This window comes from Globicephala melas, chromosome 12 (genome assembly GCF_963455315.2).
Source record: "Globicephala melas chromosome 12, mGloMel1.2, whole genome shotgun sequence".
Taxonomy (NCBI): domain Eukaryota; kingdom Metazoa; phylum Chordata; class Mammalia; order Artiodactyla; family Delphinidae; genus Globicephala; species Globicephala melas.
Window position 1 is genome coordinate 48,697,981 of NC_083325.1, and position 13,419 is coordinate 48,711,399.

Below are 13,419 nucleotides of genomic sequence, written 5' to 3' on the forward strand. Positions count from 1 at the left end.
CACTTTCTTCTTAAATCAGAATGTCTTCTTTTGTCTTATTTTCTCAAAGTGTGTTCTTATTGGGTAGCAAGAAAGAGTAAATATAACAAAGGAAGGGTCAATCCCATAAGCATTATTCATGAGGGAATATGTATCCTTGATGATGCATTCTATATATTTTGCTTTAAGAAGCATAGTTATTGAGTGTGACATTCTGAAGATTTCTTATTCCCTTTGAAGTTAGAAGGGTGAAAACTGCTTTTTTTGGTTATGTTATTTATTAAAGACAATCATTTATAGTTTATAAGAAATATTATACACAAAAATGTCCTGATAATGGTGATTAAAAGCAGCTACTCCCACACTGCTTGTGTCCACACCAATATTCAATCTAGATTGGCTTAATCTTGAAGTGTAATTCAGTAAGATCAAAGACCAAACACTTAAGGTCCTGGAGAAGATAATAAAATACTCGTAAGCCTTCTGGATCCTTGGATTGATTGACATCAATAAGGGGATCAATTTTTGATGTCATGAAGGAAATGTGTTCATCTCCAATGATGATTTCAAGCTCCTGCCGGCGCCCTTAGTCGGGAGGAGGCCACAAAGCATTATCCTCTTTGGGAATTTCAGTGTCATCGATTATTCTCTTCAGTTCCTCCATCACGCTTTTATGTACATAAACCTCTTTTCTGATCATATCAGTTTTGTAACTGTTGTTATTGGCATATCTCGATCCCATTGGGTCAGAACTCAGACTCCAGGAGTTCTAAGCCGAACTTGCCCTTGTGACCCCTGCAGTAATGCAGATAGAAGTCACTCTCCATGGCTCTGAAAACTGCTTTTAATTTCAAGGAAATCTACATTAACTTATGCTAGCTAATTAGTACTTGCATAGGTACTTTGGTGGTGGTTAGAAGAACCACTTGTAGGAATTTTGATGGTGATGCTAGAGTAAGGAAACATTAAAGCAGAGTCAGGAGCTCAAATACTGCTCAGCTAAACAGGAAAGGAATGGTTTGGTTTTCCTTTCCTTCCCTTCCCTTCCCCCTTTTTGTTCTGTTTTTCAACATCTAGTGAGCTACCTATAAGAAAAGAGCACCCAGGTTTTAAGTGGAATTTTTATTTATTTATTTATAATTTTTAACTAATGGTAAATAATTGAAACAAAAAATTAAAGTAAAACTCTAGGAAAACCACCAAAAAAAAAATAAATTAAAAAATGATGGCTGGTCAGATAAGGACTCTGAATGCTATGTATGAAATTTGGCCTTAAAACAGTATAGGCTTCTGTCATTATCATCTATCATCATCATCATCGTCATCATTATTATTATTATTACTTTAATTTGTATAAAACTTGCTGACAGTAGAATATGAACTGCAGTATCTGGTGAGATCTCCGGTCCTAACATATGGTCACACTCCCAATGTCTACTCAGATCTTAATGCTGCATGTTGACAAGATGGAGGAGCCATGTTAACAATGACTGTCAGTGATGTTAGGACGGAGTCTTGCATTTTAAAACCATAAATCTAAGATTGTACCTATTATCATTCCTTCTTATAAACTTTTAAAATTGAACTAGTCATTTAGTTTGAGCGTGGTGGCAGATGGTGTGATTAAGATGTCTCTGTTCCAGTCCTATTTCAACCATTGATTTACTGGGTAACCTTGGACAAGTTCCTTACCCTTTCTGAATCTCAGTTCCCTTATTTGTAAAATGGAAAGTTGGCTTCAGATGACCTTTAAGGTTATTTCCAGATCTTAAATATTATAATTTTACAAACTAATTCTTCTAAATTGCCAGTTAGATTAATTTCTCCACTAACAATTATTTATCTGAAGGAACCAATTTATATTCAGTCTAAAATTGTCATATTATTCCTCTTTTTGAATCCTTTAAAGATAACCATGTTCTCTGTTATATTTGACGCAATGATGCTTTGATAGATATTTATTTATTCTGAGCCTCTGTTTCCTCCTCCCAAATTGTTTCTGAGGCCAGACACCTGCTGAGGGTTATGTACTATCTCCTGGGAAATCCTCCAGAACAAGAATGGAATCAGGGAAGGGCATGGGATGCCAACGGGGATCGAGTTCTGACCCTTTTCCTCTCTGCCAAAAAGAACAGGATTCTTTGACTTCTAGACTAACATAGATCAGGGCTTCAGAAACCAACTAGTCTAGTTTTCAATGATGTAGAATGGATTGTCATGCCACGTCTTCTTGCAATGGACTACTTCTGAGACAGCTTGTAGCACCTCTGGACAACTATAGCTGTAGCTGTCTCAGATAAAACATATAAATAGGGCTTCCCTGGTGGCGCAGTGGTTGAGAGTCTGCCTGACGATGCAGGGGACACGAGTTTGTGCCCCGGTCCGGGAAGATCCCACATGCCACGGAGTGGCTGGGCCCGTGAGCCATGGCCGCTGAGCCTGGGCATCCGGAGCCTGTGCTCCGCAACGGGAGAGGCCACAACAGTGAGAGGCCCGCATACCGCAAAAAAACAAACAAAAAAACAAAGCATATAAATATAACCATTTTAGAAATCTAATGTATATCAACATATGTTTGATACAATATGAGGAAAATCTGAGGATGGATTGGGAGATTTTGAAAAACATAGAATTCAGAGACCAGTTTTTCATAAAGCATCAATTCCTAGCATCACTGTCAGTATGCCTGTTTATCTTGTCTATCTGTGAGACTGAGCCATCAGGAAGTTTTCTTTATGGGACTTTCAGTATTAGACATACTTGCTATATTCAACTTCTGCGAAACTGAAACCACTCACTGACAACAGGTGTTACCTGAAGCAATATATTGCTCAGAGAATTGAAATGTCGTATATCTGATTTGGGGGTCTCTTGACTCAACCAGTTAATTATTTTTATTGCCCTGTAGGAATTTATACTTGTTAGTGGCAGATGGGACTCCAGTTTTAAGCATTTGCCTAATTAGGCATATTACTGAAATAGGTGGTTGCAGGTGAGGAGCTATCAGTTACTACAGACTCTTCCAGCTCCCACACTCAAGGTGTCCTAACCAAGAAAACTGAAGGAGCCTTGAAAACTGTTTAAAGGATTTGGGAATTATTTGTAATTTACCATGGTGCCTTTGTTGCATCGATTATAACTTCCTGGGCTTACGGGGATTAATTAATAGGACTAAATATGAAAGGCTGCACACTGATGTCATTAACAGGAGCCATAATTACAGAACATAATCGGCAGTAATTCTTCAGTGGTTATTTGGTAATCACATTCTTTTGGGGTTAAATGAAAATCAAATAGACATTTTATTCATAGAGATATTAGCAATAAAATAATGCATAATCACACTTGTCGTTTAACCTTATTGATGCTGCACACTGTGTCACAGGAGGCCTGTGGTGTGTCCAGGAATAGTTGGGTAGAGTCTTTTTGCAGGGCCAAGATGGGATGCTGAGTGAAAGTATAGCCTTTGGAGTTAGAGAAACATGGATTCTAGTCTTGGTTGTGTAACTTACTAGTTGTGTGACCTCTGACAACCCACCAACCCCTACCAAACCTCTGTTTCTTCATCTGTCAGTAAGGGCAAGGCCTAGCTGATGATGTTGTTTTTGAAATGAAGTGGAATAATGCTTGTGAAATCTTTACTATCATGTATGGTACATAATAGGTGCAGTTCAAAATAGGAGGTTGCTTGTGGTCATAGCAGAGGAAATGGTGCCCAGCAGAAGCCAGGACACTGTGAATGATACGGAGGAGACAGACTCTTTGGGCTCATATCCCATATGCACCTTCTCCTGGCTGTGAGCCTTGGGAAAATTCCTCAGCTGCCCTGTGCTTCAGTTTTCTCTTCTGTAAAATGGTGCTAGTGATTTGTCTACCTGATAGGGTTGTTCATAGGATTAAATGAAAGAATATGTGTAAAGGGATTAGTAGGTTAGCACATAGAAGCATTGGTATTATTACTGTTACTATCACCCATGTGGAAAAGCTTATTCATGAATGATGAAGCAGAGAAAATTACCAAAGAAAATAGAATCTTGACCTGCCTCAAGAAGAGTTATTAAAGTCTGTTAGAAGGAGAAGACCAGATGTATTAGGTGTGGTCTCACTGGCTTTGAAGTCGGAATCATACTTGGAATTCCACAATCTAGATTGTTTTGGGAAGAGATGAAATAGACTTCAAAGAGGACCAAGGAAGGGGGTGGAACCCTCAAAAATCCAGCAGACATAAGTGATTATCTATGATGTGCCAAAAACAAGAAAAAATAAACAAAAAAGGAGACATCTGTTTCCATCATACATCCACAAAGAAATCCGTAGGAATTGGAGGAACATTCCCCCAAATGTGAACATTCCTGGCTCCCTTCCTGGCCTCCCATTTGCCTGATTCTCCCCACTCCTATCCCAACTGCCAAGAATATACCAAGTAAACTCTAAATGCCAGGAAAGAAATTCTTCAGAAAGACAAAGCTAGAGGTCAAGGACCTGAGTACAAAGTCACTTCTGAGTTGCGGTCATCTTTTTCTGATCCCTGTGCAACCTAAATGACCTGTTGCATACCCTCTAGTGCCAGCCTCTGTCTTGCTTAATCTAATAATCTACTCTGAACACAGAGCATGTGAGAGAAGTCTGTGGGTGGGGTTCATTTGTATACTTTAATACACTTCCTGGAATTCGCTCTCCTTGCTTTGAACAGAAGTGTGAGCACTCTCCAGTCACCCTGAAGGGGTTAAGGAAGCTAACTGGAGGATTCAGCTGTTCCCCATATCCACCCCCCCCCCTTTATTTAAATTCTGCTTTCAACCCACTGTCTTCATCTATCTTCCCGAACAGGATATTGATCAGTTCTTGAAATGGTCTTCCTCATTTCTGGGCACTCTCTCTGCAGATACTGTAGGAGTGGAGGAGAATATGGTCCTGCCCTTGAAATGTAGTTATTTCAGAACTGAGCTTTAAGAGCCTCTGATGAGGCAGATGATGCATAAGCAACCCTCTAGTGGCCAGGGAGGCCCCAGTCAACAACAACAACAAAGGAAAGTCAGCCCCCAGTCTCTGAGTGGACTGTTTCAAAAGTGCCTTTGTGAACTAGTTGCGAAACTCAGACATCATTTGTTCATTGATACAATGAGCTCACGGAAGTCTCCTTAACCCTTAATGTCCCCGAGGCAGATAGTTTTGTACAACAGCCATTGTTAGAACATTGTCATCTAACATAACAATATATCTATAACAAAGTCTATTTATAACTTTGGATGCCGAGAAAATATGATGTGGTTGGAAATTGAATGGGACTGCTTTAGGCTCCAGTCACTGCTGGTTACTCTTGTGATCTGAGCAGGGAGGAGGCTTAGCTAGAGGGTCCCATTGGCAGTGAGAGGAGAGGATCCTGTATTCTTGCCTGGGTGTTTCTTAATTATCATCATATTTCCCACCACCATCTGTTAACCTTTTGGTGAATCAAGACACGATGGGCTATGCCAAGACAGAGAGAGAGGAAGGCCATGTTCAAGTTAGGTTTGAATTCCTTAATGGAAAGAAAAAAATGAAGGAAAGGAAATGAAAGGAATGGAAAGCATTCAATAGCAATGGTGTCCGTAGAGGAAAAAGTTAGGGCAGTTCCTTTCGACTCCCAGAGGGGCAGCTATAAATGTAAAAATGTCTATGATTTACTGAGTGCTTACCATGGACCACATACTGTCCTGGCCCCTCACTTGCATTATCTCATTTAATCCTAGCAATAACAGTTTCATGTAGATGCCATTATCAACTTCATTTTATGGATGAGTTACAGTGATTTAAAGGGATTAAGTATCTTGCCCAAAGTTGCAGAGATTGCAAATGATGGAGCTAGGATGCCATCATGCTGGTTGGATTCTGAAGCCTGTCTAATTAACCATGATGCTGCCTGCCTTCCAGCCAGATATTAAAGTGAGGAGTGCCTGCTCATAGATGCCTTTCATTGAGAGGACAGGATGTGATGCAAAAAGCAGTGAATAGAGAAATGTGAAATGATTCAGTCAGAAAATTACGATTTAGTTAAAACCCTTTGATTTGAGAAAAACTCCTTTGTATGCTTTTATTGCAATAATTTTGATAGCAAATTAATTTTGTCCTGCACTACTCCATGCTGCCTTTAACATTCTATGCTAAGCATGTATTTATTTTACACGAAAAGAACAGTATTTTTTCAGTTTCATAACTATAATCATACCATTATGAATATGTATTCATAATCTAAAGCTCTGTGAAAGGCAATTAATTAAAGAGGTAACACCTCTCTACTTAGATTTTGCTCTAGGGAAGTCATTTAACTAATCTGGACCTCAATTTGTTCACCTATAAAATGGGGAAAACAGGTTTACAACCATCAGTAGGAATGTTTAGAAAGTGCGAAGCATAGTGCTTTAGCTTTAATAGATTCTGAAGAAATAATAGCTGTGATTATTAATAATGTTGTCTTCTAGTAGTATTATTATGGTTGTTATTACTGTTACTATAAATAAAATATTTCCTAATATAACATACCAGTTAGTCCTATTTAGGGAGATGAGCACCTGTGAGAAAGGTCTCCAAGGCCCCTTCTACTCTTATATGCTCTTTATACTGTTTTCTTTCCAGATGGGAGATTTCCTGTTCTTATAAATATTATCCTCCTAGATTCATTATTAAAATGTTATTCTGTTTTAATCAGAACACTGGAAACTATGATAGCATTTATATTATTCTCTTTTCATAAAAATAATACTGTTGTTATTACATAGTCTTCTGACTATAAAGACATAGCTTGTAAGTACTACTTTTTAAATTGTGTGGCTCAGGTCTTGACTGGTATTGTACATAAAAGTTCTCAAAAGATGTGAAAACAGAAATAACATGTGGAAGAAAAGGCTCAGTGTGGGTGAGAATTCCAACCCCTCACAGTTATGGGTCTATAAAGACTCCAGTTTTGTGTTGATTCTGATTTCGGGGCAATCTTGAGCTAAAATTAGGTCCAAGACTAGTGAGTATATGGTGATTCTGTGAGGGGGAGAAAATTATTTGTTTCTTTCCATTTATCCACATTCTCTCACAGAGGTGTAATTCTCTGAAAATTTGCTATTAAATCCTTTGCTATTGAATCAAATTCAGTATAAAATAGTTATTTCTCACTCTTGTCCTAGGTAGATTCGTATTTAACACCAAAGGGAATTTTAGGGTTTCCTTATCAATAAAGACAAAAGATACAAAAGATGGAACTGTATTGAGCTTTTTAAAGATCATGTGACAGTTGAATCAGATAGGGTTCATTTTTTAAAAATGTCTTTGTTATTTGTCGAATTAACTGATACGCAGTTTTTTTTTCTTTTTTCATCTGCAAATTGCCTTTTTTCATTGGGTTTCTGGAAAAAGCAATTGATGTGGAAAGTACTTAGCATTAAGTCCGCTATGTATTTAATGCTCATGACATGCTCCCCTCTTTCTTCAAACATTCCCTCAACTTTCCTTTCCCATTTCTCAGCTAACATAAACTACCAGACCAAGAAAGTATCTCATTTGAAATATTTTCTGACAAAAAATGCTGACCAGTTTCCTAGATTCAGTTTGCCTTCTCCATTAACAGCTCCTTATTAATTATGTTCCTAGAGTATGCACATTTTTAAATTTCAGTGACCTCAAGCACACAGCTCACTAGTTCCTGGAAGGAAACCAGGGCATTTATATTTAAAGTGTATAAATAGCAACAATAGCATGAGGTAGAGACTGACCTAAACTCAAGTTCAAATAGCAAATCACCTCACTAATGCAAAAATAAAAACAAAAAAAAGTTCTGTCATAGAAGACAAAACACACCCTTTTCAAGGGTACTTAAGTGTTTGAACTGTCTATGCCATGTCTTTCTATAATGGAAAAATCTATATTACTTTGGAAATCACCATTGTCCCATATCCCTTTTTTTTTCCTGCTACATTTTGAAATGTGCCACAGCAGACTCTAATGACCTTGAACAGACCTCTCCACTTGTCCAGTTTAGGCCAGCAGCTAATTGGAGGGACCTTGGGTCTGTCTACTGACCTCAGAAAGTTAAATTTTCTCACCTTGAGTAAAAAGGTGGAAATAAGTAATGTTTTGGAGAATATTTCCTGAAATTGTTGTCTGCATGACTATGAGTCTAAGACTCTGCCAATGTTATTATTTACTAATATTAGCAATTGCCATTTATTAAGCACTTATTTAATCTTCTCAAGGGACGTATTAGACTAGTACTATTATTATGCCCTTTTATAGGTTAGAACACTGAGAATTGGAGATTAAGTAATTTGCCCATGATTACACAGACTTAGGTTTCTAACCCAAACCAAACTGCTCAGACTTGCAAAGCGTGTGTACTCTTACGTGTGAGTGACAACTTGAGGACAAAAATATATTACATATTATAATATATACACATATTTTAAATCTCAAACTTAAATTTCTTTCCTTCTGGAACATTTAGCAAAAGGAGGTTAGTTATACTTCATTTTCCTATACTCTGGGCAAAAATAGTTAAAATGGGACCAGATAAGTGATAAAATTACCTAAAATTAAAGATGATGGATCGTCTTTATAGATCACTTACATTTCTTCTCTTTCTCTCTCCCTTTGGCTTTTTGTTTGTGGGTGGTATATAGTTAGTTATGATATTTATTTGCATGCAAACACCAACTTGTTAAAACTAAAATCATTTGGATGAGTTTTGATGTTGATAAAATATCTCACATCACTTAGGGTCCCAGGTCTCAGACGTGGCCTCAAGGCATAACAGGGACCAGAGCCAGGAAAGGACAGAGGAGACTCCAACCCTGTGTTTCCTGTTCGTGGTGGTCAGTGTGTTTGACATGATTAGGGTGAGGGTTGCAGAGTAAATAATCTCAGTGCTGGTAACATATTCTGGGATTGTTACCACTTTCTTCATTGAGAGTGCCTTGAGGAAAGACAGATAGCATGGAGAAAATGGAGACAGAGTGGCAAGAAAAAGAGGTATCCTGAGGCTTCACAAACTGAGGGACACATTTGCAAAGCCACCAGGTGAACATAGTGTGTCATTACTTTTACATTAAAATAAATGCAATAACATAATGAAATTAAAAATATGTGAATTTTTAAGATAAAATAGAAGATGAAAAATACATGCCTTTTATACTTCTGTAGGGCACAATGATTCTGGAATTCTGAGATACATTTTTATTTTTTTCTCATATTAGAAGTGTTTGTGGGGAGAAGTGGGGAGGAGAATAGAGAATACAGATGTGTTGAACGGAAAAGAATTTTTTAAGTATGGCAGTATCTTAGTCAAGATGAACTTTATAGTTAGACACCAGGTCCTTTTTCGAGGTTGCACTATAAATAACTCTGTTCTTAGGGAAACAGTTACTTGGACACAACCAATAAATGAACATTTATTATTTGGCAGCAGAATTGGTAAAGTCCAGACTGTGGTGTGTTTCTGTCATAAATGGTAACCTGGTTTTGGAGAGACAGCTAAATAAGATAATGAGGATAGTTTTGATCTTTTTTAATTAATATTGATTTTTATGTGTCAGTTTTGTGTAGGCAGGAGAAACAATTATGCCCTAAATAAGTGCAGTAAGTCATACCCTTCACAGACTGTGACAGAGAGAAGGAGTATTTTTAGTGGTAGGAGTTAATTTGTGCTGGCATTAATGCATGAAAACGTTGATGATGATGTCTAATTGTTTCCTATGTTACTAGTTCAACTAAAAATAGGGTTCATGAACCAAGCTGTGGGAAGTTATCGATTATGACAGTTTCTTCAAAAGTGAATTGCTTAAAATTACTCTTCTTACTAATCAGTTTTTGATTCCAGAATGAACTTTTATTCCATTTTCCTCCTCTTCTTTCTCCCTCACTCATCTGAGCCTCCTACGCTAAATATTGAAATAGGCATAAAAAGTGAGAAAATTTATAACCCACTTTACTTATGCTAGAAAAGAAATACTGGGGGAAAACTCATTTTAAAAATTCAGTATTAACCATCTTATTGACTGTTTTATATAAATATAAGCAGATACATTCACATAGTCAAACACAAAGAATATCTGTCATTTTCTTTAGGTTGATACTCTGCATATATAATTTCTTTGGAAGTGTGCTTGATTTAGTAATAGTTTGGCTTCATCATATTGAGATAGCCTTAAAAAATGTCCAGTTTGTTCCCATTTATGTACTCAGGGACAATCTCCTGAATGCTTACTGTGCACTCTGCAATATACTGCTCTTTACTAGAGTCTTGAAAAATATGATTGGCAGGAAGATGCTAAGACTTAGTTTTTTCTGTGGCAGCATACTTCCTCTTCAAGGAAAACAATCACAAATTTATTATGTCACATAACCAGAAATCCAGAAGTCAGATAGTTTGACATCTCTAGATTCTCTTGAACCTGGCCATTATCTCTCTGCCATCTTCAGCATATTGATTGGCTTTTGTCCTTAGGTTTGTCCAGTTGAGTGCAAGATGAGTGCAGTAGCTTTACATATGCTCGTATATGCTTCATATATGCTCATATAACTACATCCTGAAATAGACTAGGACTCTGTGTGTGTGTGTGTGTTTGTGTGTGTGTGTGCCTTTCCCACAAGTTCCTAAGCATTTTCCCTCCGGTCTCATTGACTCTTTCCTCAACCAGTCACAGGCATTAGAAGAGAATTACCAAGAATCTCTAGGCTAATCAAGACTCTTGCCCCCAGAGCTAGGCAAAGTTAAGTTTCCCTAGAAGCACTGATCCCTTGAATGCCTAACAAAAGTAGAGCAGGAAAATAGGTGGAAAAAGGTACAGTTTTAAGAGCTACTTAGAGGTAAACACAAATAAATAAGCAAAATTCCAAAATTTTGACTGAGAAATATACACAGCTTCATGAATCATATGTACAGATAGAAAGTGATATGGTAAATGTTGAGGGGCTTGGAGAAATCATCCTATACTGAACAACTATGCTTGCATTGCCATTTGACTTTTAGAATCACTGACAGTTTTTCAGTATTTGAAGTAACAGTAAAATTAACCAAATTCTACTATGTCCCAAAGACAATAAAAGACACAAGCCTGAATCACCCCACATATTTCCCTGTGAATGTACTAACAAGTTTTTAAGCCTGAGAATACTTTAGCCCCCTTTTCAAATCATAGCCCATTAAACAAGAAACTCACTTAACTTTTGATATTTCACTGTTAAATAATGAAGATGTTAAAATTCCCTTCTGCTGTGTGTATTTACGAAAATGATCATATAAATAAACATTGATTAAAACTTTTCTTATGGAATAGGGAAAGACCAATGAGCTAGAGTAGCATAAAAGTTTACTTCATTTAGTAAGGTTTCTGAATAATATAGGTAACCATATTGATTATTGAATTTATCTACCATTTTAATTAGTGTTATGCACACACACACACATACACACACACACACACACACATATATATATGTGTACTACATATATATATATGTAGTACAAATTAGTACAGGTTACACCATATAGAATTACTGGTTTGTTTAGGTCAAAAGAGATGAATATCAGAAATTTCATATGGTTCAACTGAAGATTTTTAAGCAAGTGGGGTACAGAGAAAGCATTTGGAGACAATAAAGCTTTGTTGCACTTTGTGGCTAATACACTGTGTTTTCAGCCCCAACAAGGGTATCTTGAGAACAATACTAACTTGTACTTTTTAATTATACAAGAAAGTCTCCTTGGTAAAATATCTTCCGTGAATCTAATGTCCTTGGTCTCTTTCTACTGTGCTACCAGAAAATCTTTAATAGCAAGCATTTGTAAGAACTTTTGCCATCCACAGATTTACAACATGCAATGTTACAGGAAATATGAATGCTTGTCATGAATTAGAACTCAGAAATTCAGAGTCCAGGTCTAGCTTCCTTTGCAGACAGTATTCTACAGACAGTTAGGAATTTTAAATCTAAAATTTAATCTAGTATTTTAAATCTAAATCAAGTATTAGCACTGATTCAAACCAAGTCTTCTAAAGATAAAGACACTGAAGCCTGGTGACCAAGACAGACCTGGTTATCTGAGGCAGTTCTAACCACCCCCTCCCCACACCCTTTTCTCACTGTACATCTAGTTGATAGATAAGCAGTCAGAATGCCACACTTTAACCTTGGGGGCCCTGCTTGTCTCCCCGCATAATGGCTGAGGCTTTTGTTCCAAGTTTTAATTAGATTTTGTTATTCTTTCCAGGTATAAACATGCTCCTTATTTTTTAATATATCTGAGAGCTTTAGGGCCTTCCTTTAGTGAGTTATGTTTAATGCTTGATTATTGAGACATTTCCTTTTTCCCTTCCCAAATTTAAAGCTTTTATCAGATTGACAATAATAGAAAACAATTCTGTGAGATTTCAGAAGAGTTGCCAATATCTGCCAGTTTCTACAAAAGAACTTCTGCCTTCTCTGTTTACTCTAATGGCTGAGAGTATTGCCATATTTTTCTGTTATTGCTTAGAAATCTGAAGTTTCTATACCTTTATTGTACATGGAAAGTAGAGCATTCTGTGTGATATTCTTTTAATTCTAAATAGATTAGATGTTAAATGGCTACATATTGTTTAAAGGCAGGCAGAGAGCTGACATTTGAACCAGAGAATTGCTTTTTTTAAATTTGGAATACACACAAAACTCCTAATTCCATCAACCTATGGAGGTCAGTGGCAAATGGGTCGGAGTCAGTGTAGAGATGTGATACCATTAATATGAAAATTTGCCCAGTGCATAACCAATATTGAATTTTTTAAAATTTGGTCCCAAATAGGTTCTTCCTAAAGCCAGCAATTTCACTGAATTAAGCAAGATTTATTCACCTTTTTAAAGTGGACATGATCTAAAACACTGTTCTTGGAAAGGTTGCGCTTACTCTCTGGTTGATATTCTGCAAGCCAAATGCAGCTCTATTTTGTGTTTTTTTCATCTGTGCCATTTTAAGCCAGAAGTAGTCCTCAGAAAGAGTATTTAGTGTAAAAAGTAATTCTGTAATAAATGTTTTCCAGCACCCACGGTTTCCAAGCTAGTTATAATGTCTGTCTTCAGGTAGGGTTCACCCTTGCCCCTTCCTTTTAGAATTTGCATGCTTGGAGAAAATTTGCCTCCCATAAACCTTCCCTAATAACCCTTGTGACTCTGATATTTTGATATTCCTTAGGGTTTCCTTATAAAATTCTTATACTCTTGATTTTTTTGTTTTTTAAGATCTTTAAGAGAAAGACTACCTTCCACATGGGATCCTTGTTATAACGTCTTTGGGCTATTGTCAATAGGCTTTTTTTATAACGAAATCTTTTGACCATTTTAGAACTGACTTTCATTGAATAACTACATCTTATAGTCAATAGTGTGACCAAAAAAAAAAAAAAAAAACCCAAATAAGAAAGTATTACCCTTGTATATTGA

The 13,419-nt window shown here is 36.8% G+C and overlaps 1 protein-coding gene and 1 pseudogene across 22 annotated transcripts in view; one reads left to right on the plus strand and one right to left on the minus strand.

Annotated features, from left to right (window-relative positions):
• Positions 1–13,419, plus strand: part of NRXN1 (neurexin 1) — a 1,122,745-nt gene that overhangs the window by 294,542 nt on the left and 814,784 nt on the right. The gene's annotated exons all lie outside the window — the stretch shown is intronic.
• LOC115854021 (protein mago nashi homolog pseudogene) lies at positions 371–806 on the minus strand (annotated as a pseudogene).